Consider the following 27,849-nt stretch of genomic DNA (forward strand, 5'->3'; position numbering starts at 1 on the left):
TCCAGTGCCTGTTAATGGCGATGGAACACACAAATTGCGTCGCGATTCAATACATCGTCCTCCGGCCGACCTGTCTCCAAGGGTCTATTGCTGCCTCGGGCACCTTATGTTCGTTCTCCTGTGAGTCTAGATTTTCGAATCCGACGCAAAACTGACAGTTAATTGTAAGGTTCAGAGCCTCTTAATGACAATGGAACACACAAATTGCGTCGCGATTCAATACATCGTCCTCCGACCGACCTGTCTCCAAGGGTCTAGTGCTGCCTCGGACACATTATGGTCGTTCTCCTGTGAGTCTAGATTTTCGAATCCGACGCAAAACTGACAGTTAATTGTAACGTTCAGAGCCTGTTACTGACGATGGAACACACAAATCGCGTCGCGATTCAATACATCGTCCTCCAACCGACTTGTCTCCAAGGGTCTAGTGCTGCCTCGGGCACCTTATGGTCGTTCTCCTGTGAGTCTAGATTTTCGAATCCGACGCAAAACTGACAGTTAATTGTAAGGTTCAGAGCCTGTTAATGACGATGGAACACACAAATTGCGTCGGGATTCAATACATCGTCCTCCGGCCGACCTGTCTCCAAGGGTCTATTGCTGCCTCGGGCACCTTATGGTCGATCTACTGTGAGTCTAGATTTTCGAATCCGACGCAAAACTTACAGTTAATTGTAAGGTTCAGAGCCTCTTAATGACAATGGAACACACAAATCGCGTCGCGATTCAATACGTCGTCCTCCGGCCGACCTGTCTCCAAGGGTCTATTGCTGCCTTGGGCACCTTATGGTCGACCTCCTGTGAGTCTAGATTTTCTAATCCGACGCAAAAATGACAGTTAATTGTAACGTTCAGAGCCTGTTAATGACAATGGAACACACAAATCACGTCGCGATTCAATACATCATCCTCCAGCCGACTTGTCTCCAAGGGTCTAGTGCTGCCTCGGGCACCTTATGGTCGTTCTCCTGTGAGTCTAGATTTTCGAATCCGACGCAAAACTGACAGTTAATTGTAACGTTCAGAGCCTGTTAATGAAGATGGAACACACTAATTGCGTCGCGATTCAATACATCGTCCTCCGGCCGACCTGTCTCCAAGTGTCTATTGCTGCCTCGGTCACCTTATGGTCGATCTCCTGTGAGTCTAGATTTTCGAATCCGACGCAAAACTGACAGTTAATTGTAACGTTCAGAGCCTGTTAATGATGATGGAACGCACAAATTGCGTCGCGATTCAATACATCGTCCTCCGGCCGACCTGTCTCCAAGGGTCTATTGCTGCCTCGGGCACCTTATGCTCGATCTCCTGTGAGTCTAGATTTTCGAATCCGACGCAAAACTGACAGTTAATTGTAACGTTCAGAGCCTGTTAATGACGATGGAACACACAAATCGCGTCGCGATTCAATACATCGTCCTCCGGCCGACCTGTCTCCAAGGGTCTATTGCTGCCTCGGTCACCTTATGGTCGTTCTCCTGTGAGTCTAGATTTTCGAATCCGACGCAAAACTGACAGTTAATTGTAAGGTTCAGAGCCTGTTAATGACGATGGAACACACAAATCGCGTCGCGATTCAATACATCGTCCTCCGGCCGACATGTCTCCAAGGGTCTATTGCTGCCTCGGGCACCTTATGGTCGTTCTCCTGTGAGTCTAGATTTTCGAATCCGACGCAAAACTGACAGTTAATTGTAACGTTCAGAGCCTGTTAATGACGATGGAACACACAAATCCCGTCGCGATTCAATACATCGTCCTCCAACCGACTTGTCTCCAAGGGTCTAGTGCTGCCTCGGCACCTTATGGTCGTTCTCCTGTGAGTCTAGATTTTCGAATCCGACGCAAAACTGACAGTTAATTGTAAGGTTCAGAGCCTGTTAATGACGATGGAACACACAAATTGCGTCGGGATTCAATACATCGTCCTCCGGCCGACCTGTCTCCAAGGGTCTATTGCTGCCTCGGGCACCTTATGGTCGATCTACTGTGAGTCTAGATTTTCGAATCCGACGCAAAACTTACAGTTAATTGTAAGGTTCAGAGCCTCTTAATGACAATGGAACACACAAATCGCGTCGCGATTCAATACGTCGTCCTCCGGCCGACCTGTCTCCAAGGGTCTATTGCTGCCTCGGGCACCTTATGGTCGACCTCCTGTGAGTCTAGATTTTCGAATCCGACGCAAAAATGACAGTTAATTGTAACGTTCAGAGCCTGTTAATGACGATGGAACACACAAATCACGTCGCGATTCAATACATCATCCTCCAGCCGACTTGTCTCCAAGGGTCTAGTGCTGCCTCGGGCACCTTATGGTCGTTCTCCTGTGAGTCTAGATTTTCGAATCCGACGCAAAACTGACAGTTAATTGTAACGTTCAGAGCCTGTTAATGAAGATGGAACACACTAATTGCGTCGCGATTCAATACATCGTCCGCCGGCCGACCTGTCTCCAAGTGTCTATTGCTGCCTCGGTCACCTTATGGTCGATCTCCTGTGAGTCTAGATTTTCGAATCCGACGCAAAACTGACAGTGAATTGTAACGTTCAGAGCCTGTTAATGACGATGGAACGCACAAATTGCGTCGCGATTCAATACATCGTCCTCCGGCCGACCTGTCTCCAAGGGTCTATTGCTGCCTCGGGCACCTTAAGGTCGATCTCCTGTGAGTCTAGATTTTCGAATCCGACGCAAAACTGACAGTTAATTGTAACGTTCAGAGCCTGTTAATGACGATGGAACACACAAATCGCGTCGCGATTCAATACATCGTCCTCCGGCCGACCTGTCTCCAAGGGTCTATTGCTGCCTCGGTCACCTTATGGTCGTTCTCCTGTGAGTCTAGATTTTCGAATCCGACGCAAAACTGACAGTTAATTGTAAGGTTCAGAGCCTGTTAATGACGATGGAACACACAAATCGCGTCGCGATTCAATACATCGTCCTCCGGCCGACATGTCTCCAAGGGTCTAGTGCTGCCTCGGGCACCTTATGGCCGATCTCCTGTGAGTCTAGATTTTCGAATCCGACGCAAAACTGACAGTCAATTGTAACGTTCAGAGCCTGTTAATGACGATGTAACACACAAATTGCGTCGCGATTCAATACATTGTCCTCCAGCCGAGTTATCTCCAAGGGTGTAGTGCTGCCTCGGACACCTCATGTTCGTTCTCCTGTGAGTCTAGATTTTCGAATCCGACGCAAAACTGACAGTTAATTGTAAGGTTCAGAGCCTCTTAATGACAATGGAACACACAAATTGAGTCGCGATTCAATACATCGTCCTCCGGCCGACCTGTCTCCAAGGGTCTATTGCTGCCTCGGGCACCTTATGGTCGACCTCCTGTGAGTCTAGATTTTCGAATCCGACGCAAAAATTTCAGTTAATTGTAACGTTCAGAGCCTGTTAATGACGATGGAACACACAAATCACGTCGCGATTCAATACATCATCCTCCAGCCGACTTGTCTCCAAGGGTCTAGTGCTGCCTCGGGCATCTATTGGCGTTCTCCTGTGAGTCTAGATTTTCGAATCCGACGCAAAACTGACAGTTAATTGTAACGTTCAGAACCTGTTAATGAAGATGGAACACACAAATTGCGTCGCGATTCAATACATCGTCGTCCGGCCGACCTGTCTCCAAGTGTCTATTGCTGCCTCGGTCACCTTATGGTCGATCTCCTGTGAGTCTAGATTTTCGAATCCGACGCAAAACTGACAGTTAATTGTAACGTTCAGAGCCTGTTAATGACGATGGAACACACAAATTGCGTCGCGATTCAATTCATAGTCCTCCAGCCGACTTGTCTCCAAGGGTCTATTGCTGCCTCGGGCACCTTATGGTGGTTCTCCTGTGAGTCTAGATTTTCGAATCCGACGCAAAACTGACAGTTAATCGTAAGGTTCAGAGCCTCTGAATGACAATGGAACACACAAATTGCGTCGCGATTCAATACATCGTCCTCCGGCTGACCTGTCTCCAAGGGTCTAGTGCTGCCTCGGGCACCTTATGGTCGATCTCCTGTGAGTCTAGATTTTCGAATCCGACGCAAAACTGACAGTCAATTGTAACGTTCAGAGCCTGTTAATGACGATGTAACACACAAATTGCGTCGCGATTCAATACATTGTCTTCCAGCCGAGTTATCTCCAAGGGTGTAGTGCTGCCTCGGACACCTCATGTTCGTTCTCCTGTGAGTCTAGATTTTCGAATCCGACGCAAAACTGACAGTTAATTGTAAGGTTCAGAGCCTCTTAATGACAATGGAACACACAAATTGAGTCGCGATTCAATACATCGTCCTCCGGCCGACCTGTCTCCAAGGGTCTATTGCTGCCTCGGGCACCTTATGGTCGACCTCCTGTGAGTCTAGATTTTCGAATCCGACGCAAAAATGTCAGTTAATTGTAACGTTCAGAGCCTGTTAATGATTATGGAACACACAAATCACGTCGCGATTCAATACATCATCCTCCAGCCGACTTGTCTCCAAGGGTCTAGTGCTGCCTCGGGCACCTTATGGTCGTTCTCCTGTGAGTCTAGATTTTCGAATCCGACGCAAAACTGACAGTTAATTGTAACGTTCAGAGCCTGTTAATGAAGATGGAACACACTAATTGCGTCGCGATTCAATACATCGTCTTCCGGCCGACCTGTCTCCAAGTGTCTATTGCTGCCTCGGTCACCTTATGGTCGATCTCCTGTGAGTCTAGATTTTCGAATCCGACGCAAAACTGACAGTTAATTGTAACGTTCAGAGCCTTTTAATGACGATGGAACACACAAATTGCGTCGCGATTCAATACATCGTCCTCCGGCCAACCAGTCTCCAAGGGTCTATTGCTGCCTCGGTCACCTTATGGTCGTTCTCCTGTGAGTCTAGATTTTCGAATCCGACGCAAAACTGACAGTTAATTGTAAGGTTCAGAGCCTGTTAATGACGATGGAACACACAAATCGCGTCGCGATTCAATACATCGTCCTCCGGCCGACCTGTCTCCAAGGGTCTATTGCTGCCTCGGGCACCTTATGGTCGTTCTCCTGTGAGTCTAGACTTTCGAATCCGACGCAAAACTGACAGTTAATTGTAACGATCAGAGCCTGTTAATAACGATGGAACACACAAATTGCGTCGCGATTCAATTCATAGTCCTCCAGCCGACTTGTCTCCAAGGGTCAATTGCTGCCTCGGGCACCTTATGGTCGTTCTCCTGTGAGTCTAGATTTTCGAATCCGACGCAAAACTGACAGTTAATCATAAGGTTCAGAGCCTCTGAATGACAATGGAACACACAAATTGCGTCGCGATTCAATACATCGTCCTCCGGTTGACCCGTCTCCAAGGGTCTAGTGCTGCCTCGGGCACGTTATGGTCGATCTCCTGTGAGTCTAGATTTTCGAATCCGACGCAAAACTGACAGTCAATTGTAACGTTCAGAGCCTGTTAATGACGATGTAACACACAAATTGCGTCGCGATTCAATACATTGTCCTCCAGCCGAGTTATCTCCAAGGGTGTATTGCTGCCTCGGACACCTTATGTTCGTTCTCCTGTGAGTCTAGATTTTCGAATCCGACGCAAAACTGACAGTTAATTGTAAGGTTCAGAGCCTCATAATGACAATGGAACACACAAATTGAGTCGCGATTCAATACATCGTCCTCCGGCCGACCTGTCTCCAAGGGTCTATTGCTGCTTCGGGCACCTTATGGTCGTTCTCCTGTGAGTCTAGATTTTCGAATCCGACGCAAAACTGACAGTTAATCGTAAGGTTCAGAGCCTCTGAATGACAATGGAACACACAAATTGCGTCGCGATTCAATACATCGTCCTCCGGTTGACCCGTCTCCAAGGGTCTAGTGCTGCCTCGGGCACGTTATGGTCGATCTCCTGTGAGTCTAGATTTTCGAATCCGACGCAAAACTGACAGTCAATTGTAACGTTCAGAGCCTGTTAATGACGATGTAACACACAAATTGCGTCGCGATTCAATACATTGTCCTCCAGCCGACTTGTCTCCAAGGGTCTAGTGCTGCCTCGGACACCTTATGGTCGTTCTCCCGTGAGTCTAGATTTTCGAATCCGACGCAAAACTGACAGTTAATTGTAAGGTTCAGAGCCTGTTAATGAAGATGGAACACACAAATTGCGTCGCGATTCAATACATCGTCCTCCGGCCGACCTGTCTCCAAGGGTCTATTGCTGCCTCGGTCACCTTATGGTCGAACTCCTGTGAGTCTAGATTTTCGAATCCGACGCAAAACTGACAGTTAATTGTAACGTTCAGAGCCTGTTAATGACGTTGGAACACACAAATTGCGTCGCGATTCAATACATCGTCCTCCGGCCGACCTGTCTCCAAGGGTCTATTGCTGCCTCGGGCACCTTAAGGTCGATCTCATGTGAGTCTAGATTTTCGAATCCGACGCAAAACTGACAGTTAATTGTAACGTTCAGAGCCTGTTAATGACGATGGAACACACAAATCGCGTCGCGATTCAATGCATCGTCCTCCGGCCGACCTGTCTCCAAGGGTCTATTGCTGCTTCGGTCACCTTATGGTCGTTCTCCTGTGAGTCTAGATTTTCGAATCCGACGCAAAACTGACAGTTAACTGTAAGGTTCAGAGCCTGTTAATGACGATGGAACACACAAATCGCGTCGCGATTCAATACATCGTCCTCCGGCCGACCTGTCTCCAAGGGTCTATTGCTGCCTCGGGCAACTTATGGTCGATCTCCTGTGAGTCTAGATTTTCGAATCCGACGCAAAACTGACAGTTAATTGTAAGGTTCAGAGCCTGTTAATGACGATGAAACACACAAATTGCGTCGCGATTCAATACATCGTCCTCCGGCTGACCTGTCTGAAAGGGTCTATTGCTGCCTCGGGCACCTTATGGTCATTCTTCTGTGAGTCTAGATTTTCGAATCCGACGCAAAACTGACAGTTAATTGTAACGTTCAGAGTCTGTTAATGACGATGGAACACACAAATCACGTCGCGATTCAATACATCATCCTCCAGCCGACTTGTCTCCAAGGGTCTAGTGCTGCCTCGGGCACTTTATGGTCGTTCTCCTGTGAGTCTAGATTTTCGAATCCGACGCAAAACTGACAGTTAATTGTAACGTTCAGAGCCTGTTAATGACGATGGAACACACAAATTGCGTCGCGATTCAATACATCGTCCTCCGGCCGACCTGTCTCCAAGGGTCTAATGCTGCCTCGGGCACCTTATGCTCGATCTCCTGTGAGTCTTGATTTTCGAATCCGACGCAAAACTGACAGTTAATTGTAACGTTGAGAGCCTGTTAATGACGATGGAACACACAAATTGCGTCGCGATTCAATACATCGTCCTCCGGCCGACCTGTCTCCAAGGGTCTATTGCTGCCTCGGGCATTTTATGGTCGATCCCCTGGAGTCTAGATTTTCGAATCCGACGCAAAACTGACAGTTAATTGTAAGGTTCAGAGCCTGTTAATGAAGATGGAACACACAAATTGCGTCGCGCTTCAATACATCGTCCTCCGGCCGACCTGTCTCCAAGGGTCTATTGCTGCTTCGGTCACCTTATGGTCGTTCTCCTGTGAGTCTAGATTTTCGAATCCGACGCAAAACTGACAGTTAATTTTAAGGTTCAGAGCCTGTTAATGACGATGGAACACACAAATCGCGTCGCGATTCAATACATCGTCCTCCGGCCGACCTGTCTCCAAGGGTCTATTGCTGCCTCGGGCAACTTATGGTCGATCTCCTGTGAGTCTAGATTTTCGAATCCGACGCAAAACTGACAGTTAATTGTAACGTTCAGAGCCTGTTAATGAAGATGCAACACACAAATTGCGTCGCGATTCAATACATCGTCCTCCATCCGACTTGTCTCCAAGGGTCTATTGCTGCTTCGGGCACCTTATGGTCGTTCTCCTGTGAGTCTAGATTTTCGAATCCGACGCAAAACTGACAGTTAATCGTAAGGTTCAGAGCCTCTTAATGACAATGGAACACACAAATTGCGTCGCGATTCAATACATCGTCCTCCGGCCGACCTGTCTCCAAGGGTCTAGTGCTGCCTCGGGCACCTTATGGTCGATCTCCTGTGAGTCTAGATTTTCGAATCCGACGCAAAACTGACAGTCAATTGTAACGTTCAGAGCCTGTTAATGACGATGTAACACACAAATTGCGTCGCGATTCAATTCATTGTCCTCCAGCCGACTTGTCTCCAAGGGTGTAGTGCTGCCTCGGACACCTTATGTTCGTTCTCCTGTGAGTCTAGATTTTCGAATCCGACGCAAAACTGACAGTTAATTGTAAGGTTCAGAGCCTCTTAATGACAATGTAACACACAAATTGCGTCGCGAATCAATACATCGTCCTCCAGCCGACCTGTCTCCAAGGGTCTAGTGCTGCCTCGGACACCTTATGGTCGTTCTCCTGTGAGTCTAGATTTTCGAATCCGACGCAAAACTGACAGTTAATTGTAAGGTTCAGAGCCTCTTAATGACAATGGAACACACAAATTGAGTCGCGATTCAATACATCGTCCTCCGGCCGACCTGTCTCCAAGGGTCTATTGCTGCCTCGGGCACCTTATGGTCATTCTCCTGTGAGTCTAGATTTTCGAATGCGACGCAAAACTGACAGTTAATTGTAACGTTCAGAGCCTGTTAATGACGATGGAACACACAAATCGCGTCGCGATTCAATACATCGTCCTCCAACCGACTTGTCTCCAAGGGTCTAGTGCTGCCTCGGGCACCTTATGGTCGATCTCCTGTGAGTCTTGATTTTCGAATCCGACGCAAAACTGACAGTTAATTGTAAGGTCCAGAGCCTGTTAATGGCGATGGAACACACAAATTGCGTCGCGATTCAATACATCGTCCTCCGGCCGACCTGTCTCATAGGGTCTATTGCTGCCTCGGGCACCTTATGGTCGATCTCCTGTGAGTCTAGATTTTCGAATCCGACGCAAAACTGACAGTTAATTGTAACGTTCAGAGCCTGTTAATGACGATGGAACACACAAATCGCGTCGCGATTCAATACATCGTCCTCCGGCCGACCTGTCTCCAAGGGTCTATTGCTGCCTCGGTCACCTTATGGTCGTTCTCCTGTGAGTCTAGATTTTCGAATCCGACGCAAAACTGACAGTTAATTGTAACGTTCAGAGCCTTTTAATGACGATGGAACACACAAATTGCGTCGCGATTCAATACATTGTCCTCCAGCCGAGTTATCTCCAAGGGTGTAGTGCTGCCTCGGACACCTTATGGTCGTTCTCTTGTGAGTCTAGATTTTCGAATCCGACGCAAAACTGACAGTTAATTGTAAGGTTCAGAGCCTCATAATGACAATGGAACACACAAATTGAGTCGCGATTCAATACATCGTCCTCCGGCCGACCTGTCTCCAAGGGTCTATTGCTGCCTCGGGCACCTTATGGTCGATCTCCTGTGAGTCTAGATTTTCGAATCCGACGCAGAAATGACAGTTAATTGTAACGTTCAGAGCCTGTTAATGACGATGGAACACACAAATCACGTCGCGATTCAATACATCATCCTCCAGCCGACTTGTCTCCAAGGGTCTAGTGCTGCCTCGGGCACCTTATGGTCGTTCTCCTGTGAGTCTAGATTTTCGAATCCGACGCAAAACTGACAGTTAATTGTAACGTTCAGAGCCTGTTAATGAAGATGGAACACACTAATTGCGTCGCGATTCAATACATCGTCTTCCGGCCGACCTGTCTCCAAGTGTCTATTGCTGCCTCGGTCACCTTATGGTCGATCTCCTGTGAGTCTAGATTTTCGAATCCGACGCAAAACTGACAGTTAATTGTAACGTTCAGAGCCTTTTAATGACGATGGAACACACAAATTGCGTCGCGATTCAATACATCGTCCTCCGGCCGACCTGTCTCCAAGGGTCTATTGCTGCCTCGGTCACCTTATGGTCGTTCTCCTGTGAGTCTAGATTTTCGAATCCGACGCAAAACTGACAGTTAATTGTAAGGTTCAGAGCCTGTTAATGACGATGGAACACACAAATCGCGTCGCGATTCAATACATCGTCCTCCGGCCGACCTGTCTCCAAGGGTCTATTGCTGCCTCGGGCACCTTATGGTCGTTCTCCTGTGAGTCTAGACTTTCTAATCCGACGCAAAACTGACAGTTAATTGTAACGATCAGAGCCTGTTAATAACGATGGAACACACAAATTGCGTCGCGATTCAATTCATAGTCCTCCAGCCGACTTGTCTCCAAGGGTCAATTGCTGCCTCGGGCACCTTATGGTCGTTCTCCTGTGAGTCTAGATTTTCGAATCCGACGCAAAACTGACAGTTAATCATAAGGTTCAGAGCCTCTGAATGACAATGGAACACACAAATTGCGTCGCGATTCAATACATCGTCCTCCGGTTGACCCGTCTCCAAGGGTCTAGTGCTGCCTCGGGCACGTTATGGTCGATCTCCTGTGAGTCTAGATTTTCGAATCCGACGCAAAACTGACAGTCAATTGTAACGTTCAGAGCCTGTTAATGACGATGTAACACACAAATTGCGTCGCGATTCAATACATTGTCCTCCAGCCGAGTTATCTCCAAGGGTGTAGTGCTGCCTCGGACACCTTATGTTCGTTCTCCTGTGAGTCTAGATTTTCGAATCCGACGCAAAACTGACAGTTAATTGTAAGGTTCAGAGCCTCATAATGACAATGGAACACACAAATTGAGTCGCGATTCAATACATCGTCCTCCGGCCGACCTGTCTCCAAGGGTCTATTGCTGCTTCGGGCACCTTATGGTCGTTCTCCTGTGAGTCTAGATTTTCGAATCCGACGCAAAACTGACAGTTAATCGTAAGGTTCAGAGCCTCTGAATGACAATGGAACACACAAATTGCGTCGCGATTCAATACATCGTCCTCCGGTTGACCCGTCTCCAAGGGTCTAGTGCTGCCTCGGGCACGTTATGGTCGATCTCCTGTGAGTCTAGATTTTCGAATCCGACGCAAAACTGACAGTCAATTGTAACGTTCAGAGCCTGTTAATGACGATGTAACACACAAATTGCGTCGCGATTCAATACATTGTCCTCCAGCCGACTTGTCTCCAAGGGTCTAGTGCTGCCTCGGACACCTTATGGTCGTTCTCCCGTGAGTCTAGATTTTCGAATCCGACGCAAAACTGACAGTTAATTGTAAGGTTCAGAGCCTGTTAATGAAGATGGAACACACAAATTGCGTCGCGATTCAATACATCGTCCTCCGGCCGACCTGTCTCCAAGGGTCTATTGCTGCCTCGGTCACCTTATGGTCGAACTCCTGTGAGTCTAGATTTTCGAATCCGACGCAAAACTGACAGTTAATTGTAACGTTCAGAGCCTGTTAATGACGTTGGAACACACAAATTGCGTCGCGATTCAATACATCGTCCTCCGGCCGACCTGTCTCCAAGGGTCTATTGCTGCCTCGGGCACCTTAAGGTCGATCTCATGTGAGTCTAGATTTTCGAATCCGACGCAAAACTGACAGTTAATTGTAACGTTCAGAGCCTGTTAATGACGATGGAACACACAAATCGCGTCGCGATTCAATGCATCGTCCTCCGGCCGACCTGTCTCCAAGGGTCTATTGCTGCTTCGGTCACCTTATGGTCGTTCTCCTGTGAGTCTAGATTTTCGAATCCGACGCAAAACTGACAGTTAACTGTAAGGTTCAGAGCCTGTTAATGACGATGGAACACACAAATCGCGTCGCGATTCAATACATCGTCCTCCGGCCGACCTGTCTCCAAGGGTCTATTGCTGCCTCGGGCAACTTATGGTCGATCTCCTGTGAGTCTAGATTTTCGAATCCGACGCAAAACTGACAGTTAATTGTAAGGTTCAGAGCCTGTTAATGACGATGAAACACACAAATTGCGTCGCGATTCAATACATCGTCCTCCGGCTGACCTGTCTGAAAGGGTCTATTGCTGCCTCGGGCACCTTATGGTCATTCTTCTGTGAGTCTAGATTTTCGAATCCGACGCAAAACTGACAGTTAATTGTAACGTTCAGAGTCTGTTAATGACGATGGAACACACAAATCACGTCGCGATTCAATACATCATCCTCCAGCCGACTTGTCTCCAAGGGTCTAGTGCTGCCTCGGGCACTTTATGGTCGTTCTCCTGTGAGTCTAGATTTTCGAATCCGACGCAAAACTGACAGTTAATTGTAACGTTCAGAGCCTGTTAATGACGATGGAACACACAAATTGCGTCGCGATTCAATACATCGTCCTCCGGCCGACCTGTCTCCAAGGGTCTAATGCTGCCTCGGGCACCTTATGCTCGATCTCCTGTGAGTCTTGATTTTCGAATCCGACGCAAAACTGACAGTTAATTGTAACGTTGAGAGCCTGTTAATGACGATGGAACACACAAATTGCGTCGCGATTCAATACATCGTCCTCCGGCCGACCTGTCTCCAAGGGTCTATTGCTGCCTCGGGCATTTTATGGTCGATCCCCTGGAGTCTAGATTTTCGAATCCGACGCAAAACTGACAGTTAATTGTAAGGTTCAGAGCCTGTTAATGAAGATGGAACACACAAATTGCGTCGCGCTTCAATACATCGTCCTCCGGCCGACCTGTCTCCAAGGGTCTATTGCTGCTTCGGTCACCTTATGGTCGTTCTCCTGTGAGTCTAGATTTTCGAATCCGACGCAAAACTGACAGTTAATTGTAAGGTTCAGAGCCTGTTAATGACGATGGAACACACAAATCGCGTCGCGATTCAATACATCGTCCTCCGGCCGACCTGTCTCCAAGGGTCTATTGCTGCCTCGGGCAACTTATGGTCGATCTCCTGTGAGTCTAGATTTTCGAATCCGACGCAAAACTGACAGTTAATTGTAACGTTCAGAGCCTGTTAATGAAGATGCAACACACAAATTGCGTCGCGATTCAATACATCGTCCTCCATCCGACTTGTCTCCAAGGGTCTATTGCTGCTTCGGGCACCTTATGGTCGTTCTCCTGTGAGTCTAGATTTTCGAATCCGACGCAAAACTGACAGTTAATCGTAAGGTTCAGAGCCTCTTAATGACAATGGAACACACAAATTGCGTCGCGATTCAATACATCGTCCTCCGGCCGACCTGTCTCCAAGGGTCTAGTGCTGCCTCGGGCACCTTATGGTCGATCTCCTGTGAGTCTAGATTTTCGAATCCGACGCAAAACTGACAGTCAATTGTAACGTTCAGAGCCTGTTAATGACGATGTAACACACAAATTGCGTCGCGATTCAATTCATTGTCCTCCAGCCGACTTGTCTCCAAGGGTGTAGTGCTGCCTCGGACACCTTATGTTCGTTCTCCTGTGAGTCTAGATTTTCGAATCCGACGCAAAACTGACAGTTAATTGTAAGGTTCAGAGCCTCTTAATGACAATGTAACACACAAATTGCGTCGCGAATCAATACATCGTCCTCCAGCCGACCTGTCTCCAAGGGTCTAGTGCTGCCTCGGACACCTTATGGTCGTTCTCCTGTGAGTCTAGATTTTCGAATCCGACGCAAAACTGACAGTTAATTGTAAGGTTCAGAGCCTCTTAATGACAATGGAACACACAAATTGAGTCGCGATTCAATACATCGTCCTCCGGCCGACCTGTCTCCAAGGGTCTATTGCTGCCTCGGGCACCTTATGGTCATTCTCCTGTGAGTCTAGATTTTCGAATGCGACGCAAAACTGACAGTTAATTGTAACGTTCAGAGCCTGTTAATGACGATGGAACACACAAATCGCGTCGCGATTCAATACATCGTCCTCCAACCGACTTGTCTCCAAGGGTCTAGTGCTGCCTCGGGCACCTTATGGTCGATCTCCTGTGAGTCTAGATTTTCGAATCCGACGCAAAACTGACAGTTAATTGTAAGGTCCAGAGCCTGTTAATGGCGATGGAACACACAAATTGCGTCGCGATTCAATACATCGTCCTCCGGCCGACCTGTCTCATAGGGTCTATTGCTGCCTCGGGCACCTTATGGTCGATCTCCTGTGAGTCTAGATTTTCGAATCCGACGCAAAACTGACAGTTAATTGTAACGTTCAGAGCCTGTTAATGACGATGGAACACACAAATCGCGTCGCGATTCAATACATCGTCCTCCGGCCGACCTGTCTCCAAGGGTCTATTGCTGCCTCGGTCACCTTATGGTCGTTCTCCTGTGAGTCTAGATTTTCGAATCCGACGCAAAACTGACAGTTAATTGTAACGTTCAGAGCCTGTTAATGACGATGGAACACACAAATCGCGTCGCGATTCAATACATCGTCCTCCGGCCGACCTGTCTCCAAGGGTCTATTGCTGCCTCGGGCACCTTATGGTCGTTCTCCTGTGAGTCTAGACTTTCGAATCCGACGCAAAACTGACAGTTAATTGTAACGATCAGAGCCTGTTAATAACGATGGAACACACAAATTGCGTCGCGATTCAATTCATAGTCCTCCAGCCGACTTGTCTCCAAGGGTCTATTGCTGCCTCGGGCACCTTATGGTCGTTCTCCTGTGAGTCTAGATTTTCGAATCCGACGCAAAACTGACAGTTAATCGTAAGGTTCAGAGCCTCTGAATGACAATGGAACACACAAATTGCGTCGCGATTCAATACATCGTCCTCCGGCTGACCTGTCTCCAAGGGTCTAGTGCTGCCTCGGGCACCTTATGGTCGATCTCCTGTGAGTCTAGATTTTCGAATCCGACGCAAAACTGACAGTCAATTGTAACGTTCAGAGCCTGTTAATGACGATGTAACACACAAATTGCGTCGCGATTCAATACATTGTCCTCCAGCCGAGTTATCTCCAAGGGTGTAGTGCTGCCTCGGACACCTTATGGTCGTTCTCTTGTGAGTCTAGATTTTCGAATCCGACGCAAAACTGACAGTTAATTGTAAGGTTCAGAGCCTCATAATGACAATGGAACACACAAATTGAGTCGCGATTCAATACATCGTCCTCCGGCCGACCTGTCTCCAAGGGTCTATTGCTGCCTCGGGCACCTTATGGTCGATCTCCTGTGAGTCTAGATTTTCGAATCCGACGCAGAAATGACAGTTAATTGTAACGTTCAGAGCCTGTTAATGACGATGGAACACACAAATCACGTCGCGATTCAATACATCATCCTCCAGCCGACTTGTCTCCAAGGGTCTAGTGCTGCCTCGGGCACCTTATGGTCGTTCTCCTGTGAGTCTAGATTTTCGAATCCGACGCAAAACTGACAGTTAATTGTAACGTTAAGAGCCTGTTAATGAAGATGGAACACACTAATTGCGTCGCGATTCAATACATCGTCCTCCGGCCGACCTGTCTCCAAGTGTATATTGCTGCCTCGGTCACCTTATGGTCGATCTCCTGTGAGTCTAGATTTTCGAATCCGACGCAAAACTGACAGTTAATTGTAACGTTCAGAGCCTGTTAATGACGATGGAACGCACAAATTGCGTCGCGATTCAATACATCGTCCTCCGGCCGACCTGTCTCCAAGGGTCTATTGCTGCCTCGGGCACCTTAAGGTCGATCTCCTGTGAGTCTAGATTTTCGAATCCGACGCAAAACTGACAGTTAATTGTAACGTTCAGAGCCTGTTAATGACGCTGGAACACACAAATCGCGTCGCGATTCAATACATCGTCCTCCGGCCGACCTGTCTCCAAGGGTCTATTGCTGCCTCGGTCAGCTTATGGTCGTTCTCCTGTGAGTCTAGATTTTCGAATCCGACGCAAAACTGACAGTTAATTGTAACGTTCAGAGCCTGTTAATGACGATGGAACACACAAATTACGTCGCGATTCAATACATCGTCCTCCGGCCGACCTGTCTCCAAGGGTCTAATGCTGCCTCGGGCACCTTATGCTCGATCTCCTGTGAGTCTTGATTTTCGAATCCGACGCAAAACTGACAGTTAATTGTAACGTTCAGAGCCTGTTAGTGACGATGGAACACACAAATCGCGTCGCGATTCAATACATCGTCCTCCGGCCGACCTGTCTCCAAGGGTCTATTGCTGCCTCGGGCAACTTATGGTCGATCTCCTGTGAGTCTAGATTTTCGAATCCGACGCAAAACTGACAGTTAATTGTAACGTTCAGAGCCTGTTAATGAAGATGCAACACACAAATTGCGTCGCGATTCAATACATCGTCCTCCAGCCGACTTGTCTCCAAGGGTCTATTGCTGCTTCGGGCACCTTATGGTCGTTCTCCTGTGAGTCTAGATTTTCGAATCCGACGCAAAACTGACAGTTAATCGTAAGGTTCAGAGCCTCTTAATGACAATGGAACACACAAATTGCGTCGCGATTCAATACATCGTCCTCCGGCCGACCTGTCTCCAAGGGTCTAGTGCTGCCTCGGGCACCTTATGGTCGATCTCCTGTGAGTCTAGATTTTCGAATCCGACGCAAAACTGACAGTCAATTGTAACGTTCAGAGCCTGTTAATGACGATGTAACACACAAATTGCGTCGCGATTCAATACATTGTCCTCCAGCCGACTTGTCTCCAAGGGTGTAGTGCTGCCTCGGACACCTTATGTTCGATCTCCTGTGAGTCTAGATTTTCGAATCCGACGCAAAACTGACAGTTAATTGTAAGGTCCAGAGCCTGTTAATGGCGATGGAACACACAAATTGCGTCGCGATTCAATACATCGTCCTCCGGCCGACCTGTCTCCAAGGGTCTATTGCTGCCTCGGGCACCTTAAGGTCGATCTCCTGTGAGTCTAGATTTTCGAATCCGACGCAAAACTGACAGTTAATTGTAACGTTCAGAGCCTGTTAATGACGATGGAACACACAAATCGCGTCGCGATTCAATACATCGTCCTCCGGCCGACCTGTCTCCAAGGGTCTATTGCTGCCTCGGTCACCTTATGGTCGTTCTCCTGTGAGTCTAGATTTTCGAATCCGACGCAAAACTGACAGTTAATTGTCACGTTCAGAGCCTGTTAATGACGATGGAACACACAAATCGCGTCGCGATTCAATACGTCGTCCTCCGGCCGACCTGTCTCCAAGGGTCTATTGCTGCCTCGGGCACCTTATGGTCGTTCTCCTGTGAGTCTAGACTTTCGAATCCGACGCAAAACTGACAGTTAATTGTAACGATCAGAGCCTGTTAATAACGATGGAACACACAAATTGCGTCGCGATTCAATTCATAGTCCTCCAGCCGACTTGTCTCCAAGGGTCTATTGCTGCCTCGGGCACCTTATGGTCGTTCTCCTGTGAGTCTAGATTTTCGAATCCGACGCAAAACTGACAGTTAATCGTAAGGTTCAGAGCCTCTGAATGACAATGGAACACACAAATTGCGTCGCGATTCAATACATCGTCCTCCGGCTGACCTGTCTCCAAGGGTCTAGTGCTGCCTCGGGCACCTTATGGTCGATCTCCTGTGAGTCTAGATTTTCGAATCTGACGCAAAACTGACAGTCAATTGTAACGTTCAGAGCCTGTTAATGACGATGTAACACACAAATTGCGTCGCGATTCAATACATTGTCCTCCAGCCGAGTTATCTCCAAGGGTGTAGTGCTGCCTCGGACACCTCATGTTCGTTCTCCCGTGAGTCTAGATTTTCGAATCCGACGCAAAACTGACAGTTAATTGTAAGGTTCAGAGCCTCTTAATGACAATGGAACACACAAATTGAGTCGCGATTCAATACATCGTCCTCCGGCCGACCTGTCTCCAAGGGTCTATTGCTGCCTCGGGCACCTTATGGTCGACCTCCTGTGAGTCTAGATTTTCGAATCCGACGCAAAAATGTCAGTTAATTGTAACGTTCAGAGCCTGTTAATGACGATGGAACACACAAATCACGTCGCGATTCAATACATCATCCTCCAGCCGACTTGTCTCCAAGGGTCTAGTGCTGCCTCGGGCACCTTATGGTCGTTCTCCTGTGAGTCTAGATTTTCGAATCCGACGCAAAACTGACAGTTAATTGTAACGTTCAGAGCCTGTTAATGAAGATGGAACACACAAATTGCGTCGCGATTCAATACATCGTCGTCCGGCCGACCTGTCTCCAAGTGTCTATTGCTGCCTCGGTCACCTTATGGTTGATCTCCTGTGAGTCTAGATTTTCGAATCCGACGCAAAACTGACAGTTAATTGTAACGTTCAGAGCCTGTTAATGACGATGGAACACACAAATTGCGTCGCGATTCAATACATCGTCCTCCGGCCGACCTGTCTCCAAGGGTCTATTGCTGCCTCGGGCACCTTAAGGTCGATCTCCTGTGAGTCTAGATTTTCGAATCCGACGCAAAACTGACAGTTAATTGTAACGTTCAGAGCCTGTTAATGACGATGGAACACACAAATCGCGTCGCGATTCAATACATCGTCCTCCGGCCGACCTGTCTCCAAGGGTCTATTGCTGCCTCGGTCACCTTATGGTCGTTCTCCTGTGAGTCTAGATTTTCGAATCCGACGCAAAACTGACAGTTAATTGTAAGGTTCAGAGCCTGTTAATGACGATGGAACACACAAATCGCGTCGCGATTCAATACATCGTCCGCCGGCCGACCTGTCTCCAAGGGTCTATTGCTGCCTCGGGCACCTTATGGTCGTTCTCCTGTGAGTCTAGACTTTCGAATCCGACGCAAAACTGACAGTTAATTGTAACGATCAGAGCCTGTAATAACGATGGAACACACAAATTGCGTCGCGATTCAATTCATAGTCCTCCAGCCGACTTGTCTCCAAGGGTCTATTGCTGCCTCGGGCACCTTATGGTCGTTCTCCTGTGAGTCTAGATTTTCGAATCCGACGCAAAACTGACAGTTAATCGTAAGGTTCAGAGCCTCTGAATGACAATGGAACACACAAATTGCGTCGCGATTCAATACATCGTCCTCCGGCTGACCTGTCTCCAAGGGTCTAGTGCTGCCTCGGGCACCTTATGGTCGATCTCCTGTGAGTCTAGATTTTCGAATCCGACGCAAATCTGACAGTCAATTGTAACGTTCAGAGCCTGTTAATGACGATGTAACACACAAATTGCGTCGCGATTCAATACATTGTCCTCCAGCCGAGTTATCTCCAAGGGTGTAGTGCTGCCTCAGACACCTCATGTTCGTTCTCCTGTGAGTCTAGATTTTCGAATCCGACGCAAAAATGTCAGTTAATTGTAACGTTCAGAGCCTGTTAATGACGATGGAACACACAAATCACGTCGCGATTCAATACATCATCCTCCAACCGACTTGTCTCCAAGGGTCTAGTGCTGCCTCGGGCACCTTATGGTCGTTCTCCTGTGAGTCTAGATTTTCGAATCCGACGCAAAACTGACAGTTAATTGTAACGTTCAGAGCCTGTTAATGAAGATGGAACACACTAATTGCGTCGCGATTCAATACATCGTCCTCCGGCCGACCTGTCTCCAAGTGTCTATTGCTGCCTCGGTCACCTTATGGTCGATCTCCTGTGAGTCTAGATTTTCGAATCCGACGCAAAACTGACAGTTAATTGTAACGTTCAGAGCCTTTTAATGACGATGGAACACACAAATTGCGTCGCGATTCAATACATCGTCCTCCGGCCGACCTGTCTCAAAGGGTCTATTGCGCCCTCGGGCACCTTAAGGTCGATCTCCTGTGAGTCTAGATTTTCGAATCCGACGCAAAACTGACAGTTAATTGTAACGTTCAGAGCCTGTTAATGACGATGGAACACACAATTCGCGTCGCGATTCAATACATCGTCCTCCGGCCGACCTGTCTCCAAGGGTCTATTGCTGCCTCGGGCACCTTATGGTCGTTCTCCTGTGAGACTAGACTTTCGAATCCGACGCAAAACTGACAGTTAATTGTAACGATCAGAGCCTGTTAATAACGATGGAACACACAAATTGCGTCGCGAATCAATTCATAGTCCTCCAGCCGACTTGTCTCCAAGGGTCCATTGCTGCCTCGGGCACCTTATGGTCGTTCTCCTGTGAGTCTAGATTTTCGAATCCGACGCAAAACTGACAGTTAATCGTAAGGTTCAGAGCCTCTGAATGACAATGGAACACACAAATTGCGTCGCGATTCAATACATCGTCCTCCGGCTGACCCGTCTCCAAGGGTCTAGTGCTGCCTCGGGCACGTTATGGTCAATCTCCTGTGAGTCTAGATTTTCGAATCCGACGCAAAACTGACAGTCAATTGTAACGTTCAGAGCCTGTTAATGACGATGTAACACACAAATTGCGTCGCGATTCAATACATTGTCCTCCAGCCGAGTTATCTCCATGGGTGTAGTGCTGCCTCGGACACCTTATGTTCGTTCTCCTGTGAGTCTAGATTTTCGAATCCGACGCAAAACTGACAGTTAATTGTAAGGTTCAGAGCCTCATAATGACAATGGAACACACAAATTGAGTCGCGATTCAATACATCGTCCTCCGGCCGACCTGTCTCCAAGGGTCTATTGCTGCCTCGGGCACCTTATGGTCGATCTCCTGTGAGTCTAGATTTTCGAATCCGACGCAAAAATGACAGTTAATTGTAACGTTCAGAGCCTGTTAATGACGATGGAACACACAAATCGCGTCGCGATTCAATACATCGTCCTCCGGCCGACCTGTCTCCAAGGGTCTATTGCTGCCTCGGTCACCTTATGGTCGTTCTCCTGTGAGTCTAGATTTTCGAATCCGACGTAAAACTGACAGTTATCTGTAAGGTTCAGAGCCTGTTAATGACGATGGAACACACAAATCGCGTCGCGATTCAATACATCGTCCTCCGGCCGACCTGTCTCCAAGTGTCTATTGCTGCCTCGGGCAACTTATGGTCGATCTCCTGTGAGTCTAGATTTTCGAATCCGACGCAAAACTGACAGTTAATTGTAACGTTCAGAGCCTGTTAATGACGTTGGAACACACAAATTGCGTCGCGATTCAATACATCGTCCTCCGGCCGACCTGTCTCCAAGGGTCTATTGCTGCCTCGGGCACCTTAAGGTCGATCTCCTGTGAGTCTAGATTTTCGAATCCGACGCAAAACTGACAGTTAATTGTAACGTTCAGAGCCTGTTAATGACGATGGAACACACAAATCGCGTCGCGATTCAATGCATCGTCCTCCGGCCGACCTGTCTGAATGGGTTTATTGCTGCTTCGGTCACCTTATGGTCGTTCTCCTGTGAGTCTAGATTTTCGAATCCGACGCAAAACTGACAGTTAATTGTAAGGTTCAGAGCCTGTTAATGACGATGGAACACACAAATCGCGTCGCGATTCAATACATCGTCCTCCGGCCGACCTGTCTCCAAGGGTCTATTGCTGCCTCGGGCAACTTATGGTCGATCTCCTGTGAGTCTAGATTTTCGAATCCGACGCAAAACTGACAGTTAATTGTAACGTTCAGAGCCTGTTAATGACGATGCAACACACAAATTGCGTCGCGATTCAATACATCGTCCTCCAGCCGACTTGTCTCCAAGGGTCTAGTGCTGCTTCGGGCACCTTATGGTCGTTCTCCTGTGAGTCTAGATTTTCGAATCCGACGCGAAACTGACAGTTAATCGTAAGGTTCAGAGCCTCTTAATGACAATGGAACACACAAATTGCGTCGCGATTCAATACATCGTCCTCCGGGCGACCTGTCTCCAAGGGTCTAGTGCTGCCTCGGGCACCTTATGGTCGATCTCCTGTGAGTCTAGATTTTCGAATCCGACGCAAAACTGACAGTTAATTGTAAGGTTCAGAGCCTCTTAATGACAATGGAACACACAAATTGAGTCGCGATTCAATACATCGTCCTCCGGCCGACCTGTCTCCAAGGGTCAATTGCTGCCTCGGGCACCTTATGGTCATTCTCCTGTGAGTCTAGATTTTCGAATCCGACACAAAACTGACAGTTAATTGTAACGTTCAGAGCCTGTTAATGACGATGGAACACACAAATCGCGTCGCGATTCAATACATCGTCCTCCAACCGACTTGTCTCCAAGGGTCTAGTGCTGCCTCGGGCACCTTATGGTCGTTCTCCTGTGAGTCTAGATTTTCGAATCCGACGCAAAACTGACAGTTAATTGTAAGGTTCAGAGCCTGTTAATGACGATGGAACACACAAATTGCATCGCGATTCAATACATCGTCCTCCGGCCGACCTGTCTCCAAGGGTCTATTGCTGCCTCGGGCACCTTATGGTCGTTCTCCTGTGAGTCTAGATTTTCGAATCCGACGCAAAACTGACAGTTAATTGTAAGGTTCAGAGCCTGTTAATGACGATGGAACACACAAATTGCGTCGCGATTCAATACATCGTCCTCCGGCTGACCTGTCTGAAAGGGTCTATTGCTGCCTCGGGCACCTTATGGTCATTCTTCTGTGAGTCTAGATTTTCGAATCCGACGCAAAACTGACAGTTAATTGTAACGTTCAGAGTCTGTTAATGACGATGGAACACACAAATCACGTCGCGATTCAATACATCATCCTCCAGCCAACTTGTCTCCAAGGGTCTAGTGCTGCCTCGGGCACTTTATGGTCGTTCTCCTGTGAGTCTAGATTTTCGAATCCGACGCAAAACTGACAGTTAATTGTAAGGTTCAGAGCCTGTTAATGACGATGGAACACACAAATAGCGTCGCGATTCAATACATCGTCCTCCGGCCGACCTGTCTCCAAGGGTCTAATGCTGCCTCGGGCACCTTATGGTCGATCTCCTGTGAGTCTTGATTTTCGAATCCGACGCAAAACTGACAGTTAATTGTAACGTTCAGAGCCTGTTAATGACGATGCAACACACAAATTGCGTCGCGATTCAATACATCGTCCTCCAGCCGACTTGTCTCCAAGGGTCTATTGCTGCTTCGGGCACCTTATGGTCGTTCTCCTGTGAGTCTAGATTTTCGAATCCGACGCAAAACTGACAGTTAATCGTAAGGTTCAGAGCCTCTTAATGACAATGGAACACACAAATTGCGTCGCGATTCAATACATCGTCCTCCGGCCGACCTGTCTCCAAGGGTCTAGTGCTGCCTCGGGCACCTTATGGTCGATCTCCTGTGAGTCTAGATTTTCGAATCCGACGCAAAACTGACAGTCAATTGTAACGTTCAGAGCCTGTTAATGACGATGGAACACACAAATTGCGTCGCGATTCAATACATTGTCCTCCAGCCGACTTGTCTCCAAGGGTGTAGTGCTGCCTCGGACACCTTATGTTCGTTCTCCTGTGAGTCTAGATTTTCGAATCCGACGCAAAACTGACAGTTAATTGTAAGGTTCAGAGCCTCTTAATGACAATGTAACACACAAATTGCGTCGCGAATCAATACATCGTCCTCCAGCCGACCTGTCTCCAAGGGTCTAGTGCTGCCTCGGACACCTTATGGTCGTTCTCCTGTGAGTCTAGATTTTCGAATCCGACGCAAAACTGACAGTTAATTGTAAGGTTCAGAGCCTCTTAATGACAATGGAACACACAAATTGTGTCGCGATTCAATACATCGTCCTCCGGCCGACCTGTCTCCAAGGGTCTATTGCTGCCTCGGGCACCTTATGGTCATTCTCCTGTGAGTCTAGATTTTCGAATGCGACGCAAAACTGACAGTTAATTGTAACGTTCAGAGCCTGTTAATGACGATGGAACACACAAATCGCGTCGCGATTCAATACATCGTCCTCCAACCGACTTGTCTCCAAGGGTCTAGTGCTGCCTCGGGCACCTTATGGTCGATCTCCTGTGAGTCTAGATTTTCGAATCCGACGCAAAACTGACAGTTAATTGTAAGGTCCAGAGCCTGTTAATGGCGATGGAACACACAAATTGCGTCGCGATTCAATACATCGTCCTCCGGCCGACCTGTCTCCAAGGGTCTATTGCTGCCTCGGGCACCTTAAGGTCGATCTCCTGTGAGTCTAGATTTTCGAATCCGACGCAAAACTGACAGTTAATTGTAACGTTCAGAGCCTGTTAATGACGATGGAACACACAAATCGCGTCGCGATTCAATACATCGTCCTCCGGCCGACCTGTCTCCAAGGGTCTACTGCTGCCTCGGTCACCTTATGGTCGTTCTCCTGTGAGTCTAGATTTTCGAATCCGACGCAAAACTGACAGTTAATTGTAAGGTTCAGAGCCTGTTAATGACGATGGAACACACAAATCGCGTCGCGATTCAATACATCGTCCTCCGGCCGACCTGTCTCCAAGGGTCTATTGCTGCCTCGGGCACCTTATGGTCGTTCTCCTGTGAGTCTAGACTTTCGAATCCGACGCAAAACTGACAGTTAATTGTAACGATCAGAGCCTGTTAATAACGATGGAACACACAAATTGCGTCGCGATTCAATTCATAGTCCTCCAGCCGACTTGTCTCCAAGGGTCTATTGCTGCCACGGGCACCTTATGGTCGTTCTCCTGTGAGTCTAGATTTTCGAATCCGACGCAAAACTGACAGTTAATCGTAAGGTTCAGAGCCTCTGAATGACAATGGAACACACAAATTGCGTCGCGATTCTATACATCGTCCTCCGGCTGACCTGTCTCCAAGGGTCTAGTGGTGCCTCGGGCACCTTATGGTCGATCTCCTGTGAGTCTAGATTTTCGAATCCGACGCAAAACTGACAGTCAATTGTAACGTTCAGAGCCTGTTAATGACGATGTAACACACAAATTGCGTCGCGATTCAATACATTGTCCTCCAGCCGAGTTATCTCCAAGGGTGTAGTGCTGCCTCGGACACCTTATGTTCGTTCTCTTGTGAGTCTAGATTTTCGAATCCGACGCAAAACTGACAGTTAATTGTAAGGTTCAGAGCCTCATAATGACAATGGAACCCACAAATTGAGTCGCGATTCAATACATCGTCCTCCGGCCGACCTGTCTCCAAGGGTCTATTGCTGCCTCGGGCACCTTATGGTCGATCTCCTGTGAGTCTAGATTTTCGAATCCGACGCAAAAATGACAGTTAATTGTAACGTTCAGAGCCTGTTAATGACGATGGAACACACAAATCACGTCGCGATTCAATACATCATCCTCCAGCCGACTTGTCTCCAAGGGTCTAGTGCTGCCTCGGGCACCTTATGGTCGTTCTCCTGTGAGTCTAGATTTTCGAATCCGACGCAAAACTGACAGTTAATTGTAACGTTCAGAGCCTGTTAATGAAGATGGAACACACTAATTGCGTCGCGATTCAATACATCGTCCTCCGGCCGACCTGTCTCCAAGTGTCTATTGCTGCCTCGGTCACCTTATGGTCGATCTCCTGTGAGTCTAGATTTTCGAATCCGACGCAAAACTGACAGTTAATTGTAACGTTCAGAGCCTGTTAATGACGATGGAACGCACAAATTGCGTCGCGATTCAATACATCGTCCTCCGGCCGACCTGTCTCCAAGGGTCTATTGCTGCCTCGGGCACCTTAAGGTCGATCTCCTGTGAGTCTAGATTTTCGAATCCGACGCAAAACTGACAGTTAATTGTAACGTTCAGAGCCTGTTAATGACGATGGAACACACAAATCGCGTCGCGATTCAATACGTCGTCCTCCGGCCGACCTGTCTCCAAGGGTCTATTGCTGCCTCGGTCACCTTATGGTCGTTCTCCTGTGAGTCTAGATTTTCGAATCCGACGCAAAACTGACAGTTAATTGTAAGGTTCAGAGCCTGTTAATGACGATGGAACACACAAATCGCGTCGCGATTCAATACATCGTCCTCCGGCCGACATGTCTCCAAGGGTCTATTGCTGCCTCGGGCACCTTATGGTCGTTCTCCTGTGAGTCTAGACTTTCGAATCCGACGCAAAACTGACAGTTAATTGTAACGATCAGAGCCTGTTAATAACGATGGAACACACAAATTGCGTCGCGATTCAATTCATAGTCCTCCAGCCGACTTGTCTCCAAGGGTCTATTGCTGCCTCGGGCACCTTATGGTCGTTCTCCTGTGAGTCTAGATTTTCGAATCCGACGCAAAACTGACAGTTAATCGTAAGGTTCAGAGCCTCTGAATGACAATGGAACACACAAATTGCGTCGCGATTCAATACATCGTCCTCCGGCTGACCTGTCTCCAAGGGTCTAGTGCTGCCTCGGGCACCTTATGGTCGATCTCCTGTGAGTCTAGATTTTCGAATCCGACGCAAAACTGACAGTCAATTGTAAGGTTCAGAGCCTGTTAATGACGATGTAACACACAAATTGCGTCGCGATTCAATACATTGTCCTCCAGCCGAGTTATCTACAAGGGTGTAGTGCTGCCTCGGACACCTCATGTTCGTTCTCCTGTGAGTCTAGATTTTCGAATCCGACGCAAAACTGACAGTTAATTGTAAGGTTCAGAGCCTCTTAATGACAATGGAACACACAAATTGAGTCGCGATTCAATACATCGTCCTCCGGCCGACCTGTCTCCAAGGGTCTATTGCTGCCTCGGGCACCTTATGGTCGACCTCCTGTGAGTCTAGATTTTCGAATCCGACGCAAAAATGTCAGTTAATTGTAACGTTCAGAGCCTGTTAATGACGATGGAACACACAAATCACGTCGCGATTCAATACATCATCCTCCAGCCGACTTGTCTCCAAGGGTCTAGTGCTGCCTCGGGCACCTTATGGTCGTTCTCCTGTGAGTCTAGATTTTCGAATCCGACGCAAAACTGACAGTTAATTGTAACCCTCAGAGCCTGTTAATGAAGATGGAACACACTAATTGCGTCGCGATTCAATACATCGTCCTCCGGCCGACCTGTCTCCAAGTGTCTATTGCTGCTTCGGTCACCTTATGGTCGATCTCCTGTGAGTCTAGATTTTCGAATCCGACGCAAAACTGACAGTTAATTGTAACGTTCAGAGCCTGTTAATGACGATGGAACACACAAATTGCGTCGCGATTCAATACATCGTCCTCCGGCCGACCTGTCTCCAAGGGTCTATTGCTGCCTCGGGCACCTTAAGGTCGATCTCCTGTGAGTCTAGATTTTCGAATCCGACGCAAAACTGACAGTTAATTGTAACGTTCAGAGCCTGTTAATGACGATGGAACACACAAATCGCGTCGCGATTCAATTCATCGTCCTCCGGCCGACCTGTCTCCAAGGGTCTATTGCTGCCTCGGTCACCTTATGGTCGTTCTCCTGTGAGTCTAGATTTTCGAATCCGACGCAAAACTGACAGTTAATTGTAAGGTTCAGAGCCTGTTAATGACGATGGAACACACAAATCGCGTCGCGATTCAATACATCGTCCTCCGGCCGACATGTCTCCAAGGGTCTATTGCTGCCTCGGGCACCTTATGGTCGTTCTCCTGTGAGTCTAGACTTTCGAATCCGACGCAAAACTGACAGTTAATTGTAACGATCAGAGCCTGTTAATAACGATGGAACACACAAATTGCGTCGCGATTCAATTCATAGTCCTCCAGCCGACTTGTCTCCAAGGGTCTATTGCTGCCTCGGGCACCTTATGGTCGTTCTCCTGTGAATCTAGATTTTCGAATCCGACGCAAAACTGACAGTTAATCGTAAGGTTCAGAGCCTCTGAATGACAATGGAACACACAAATTGCGTCGCGATTCAATACATCGTCCTCCGGCTGACCTGTCTCCAAGGGTCTAGTGCTGCCTCGGGCACCTTATGGTCGATCTCCTGTGAGTCTAGATTTTCGAATCCGACGCAAAACTGACAGTCAATTGTAAGGTTCAGAGCCTGTTAATGACGATGTAACACACAAATTGCGTCGCGATTCAATACATTGTCCTCCAGCCGAGTTATCTACAAGGGTGTAGTGCTGCCTCGGACACCTCATGTTCGTTCTCCTGTGAGTCTAGATTTTCGAATCCGA

This window comes from Schistocerca nitens, chromosome 6 (assembly GCF_023898315.1).
Source record: "Schistocerca nitens isolate TAMUIC-IGC-003100 chromosome 6, iqSchNite1.1, whole genome shotgun sequence".
NCBI classification, from domain to species: Eukaryota; Metazoa; Arthropoda; class Insecta; order Orthoptera; family Acrididae; genus Schistocerca; species Schistocerca nitens.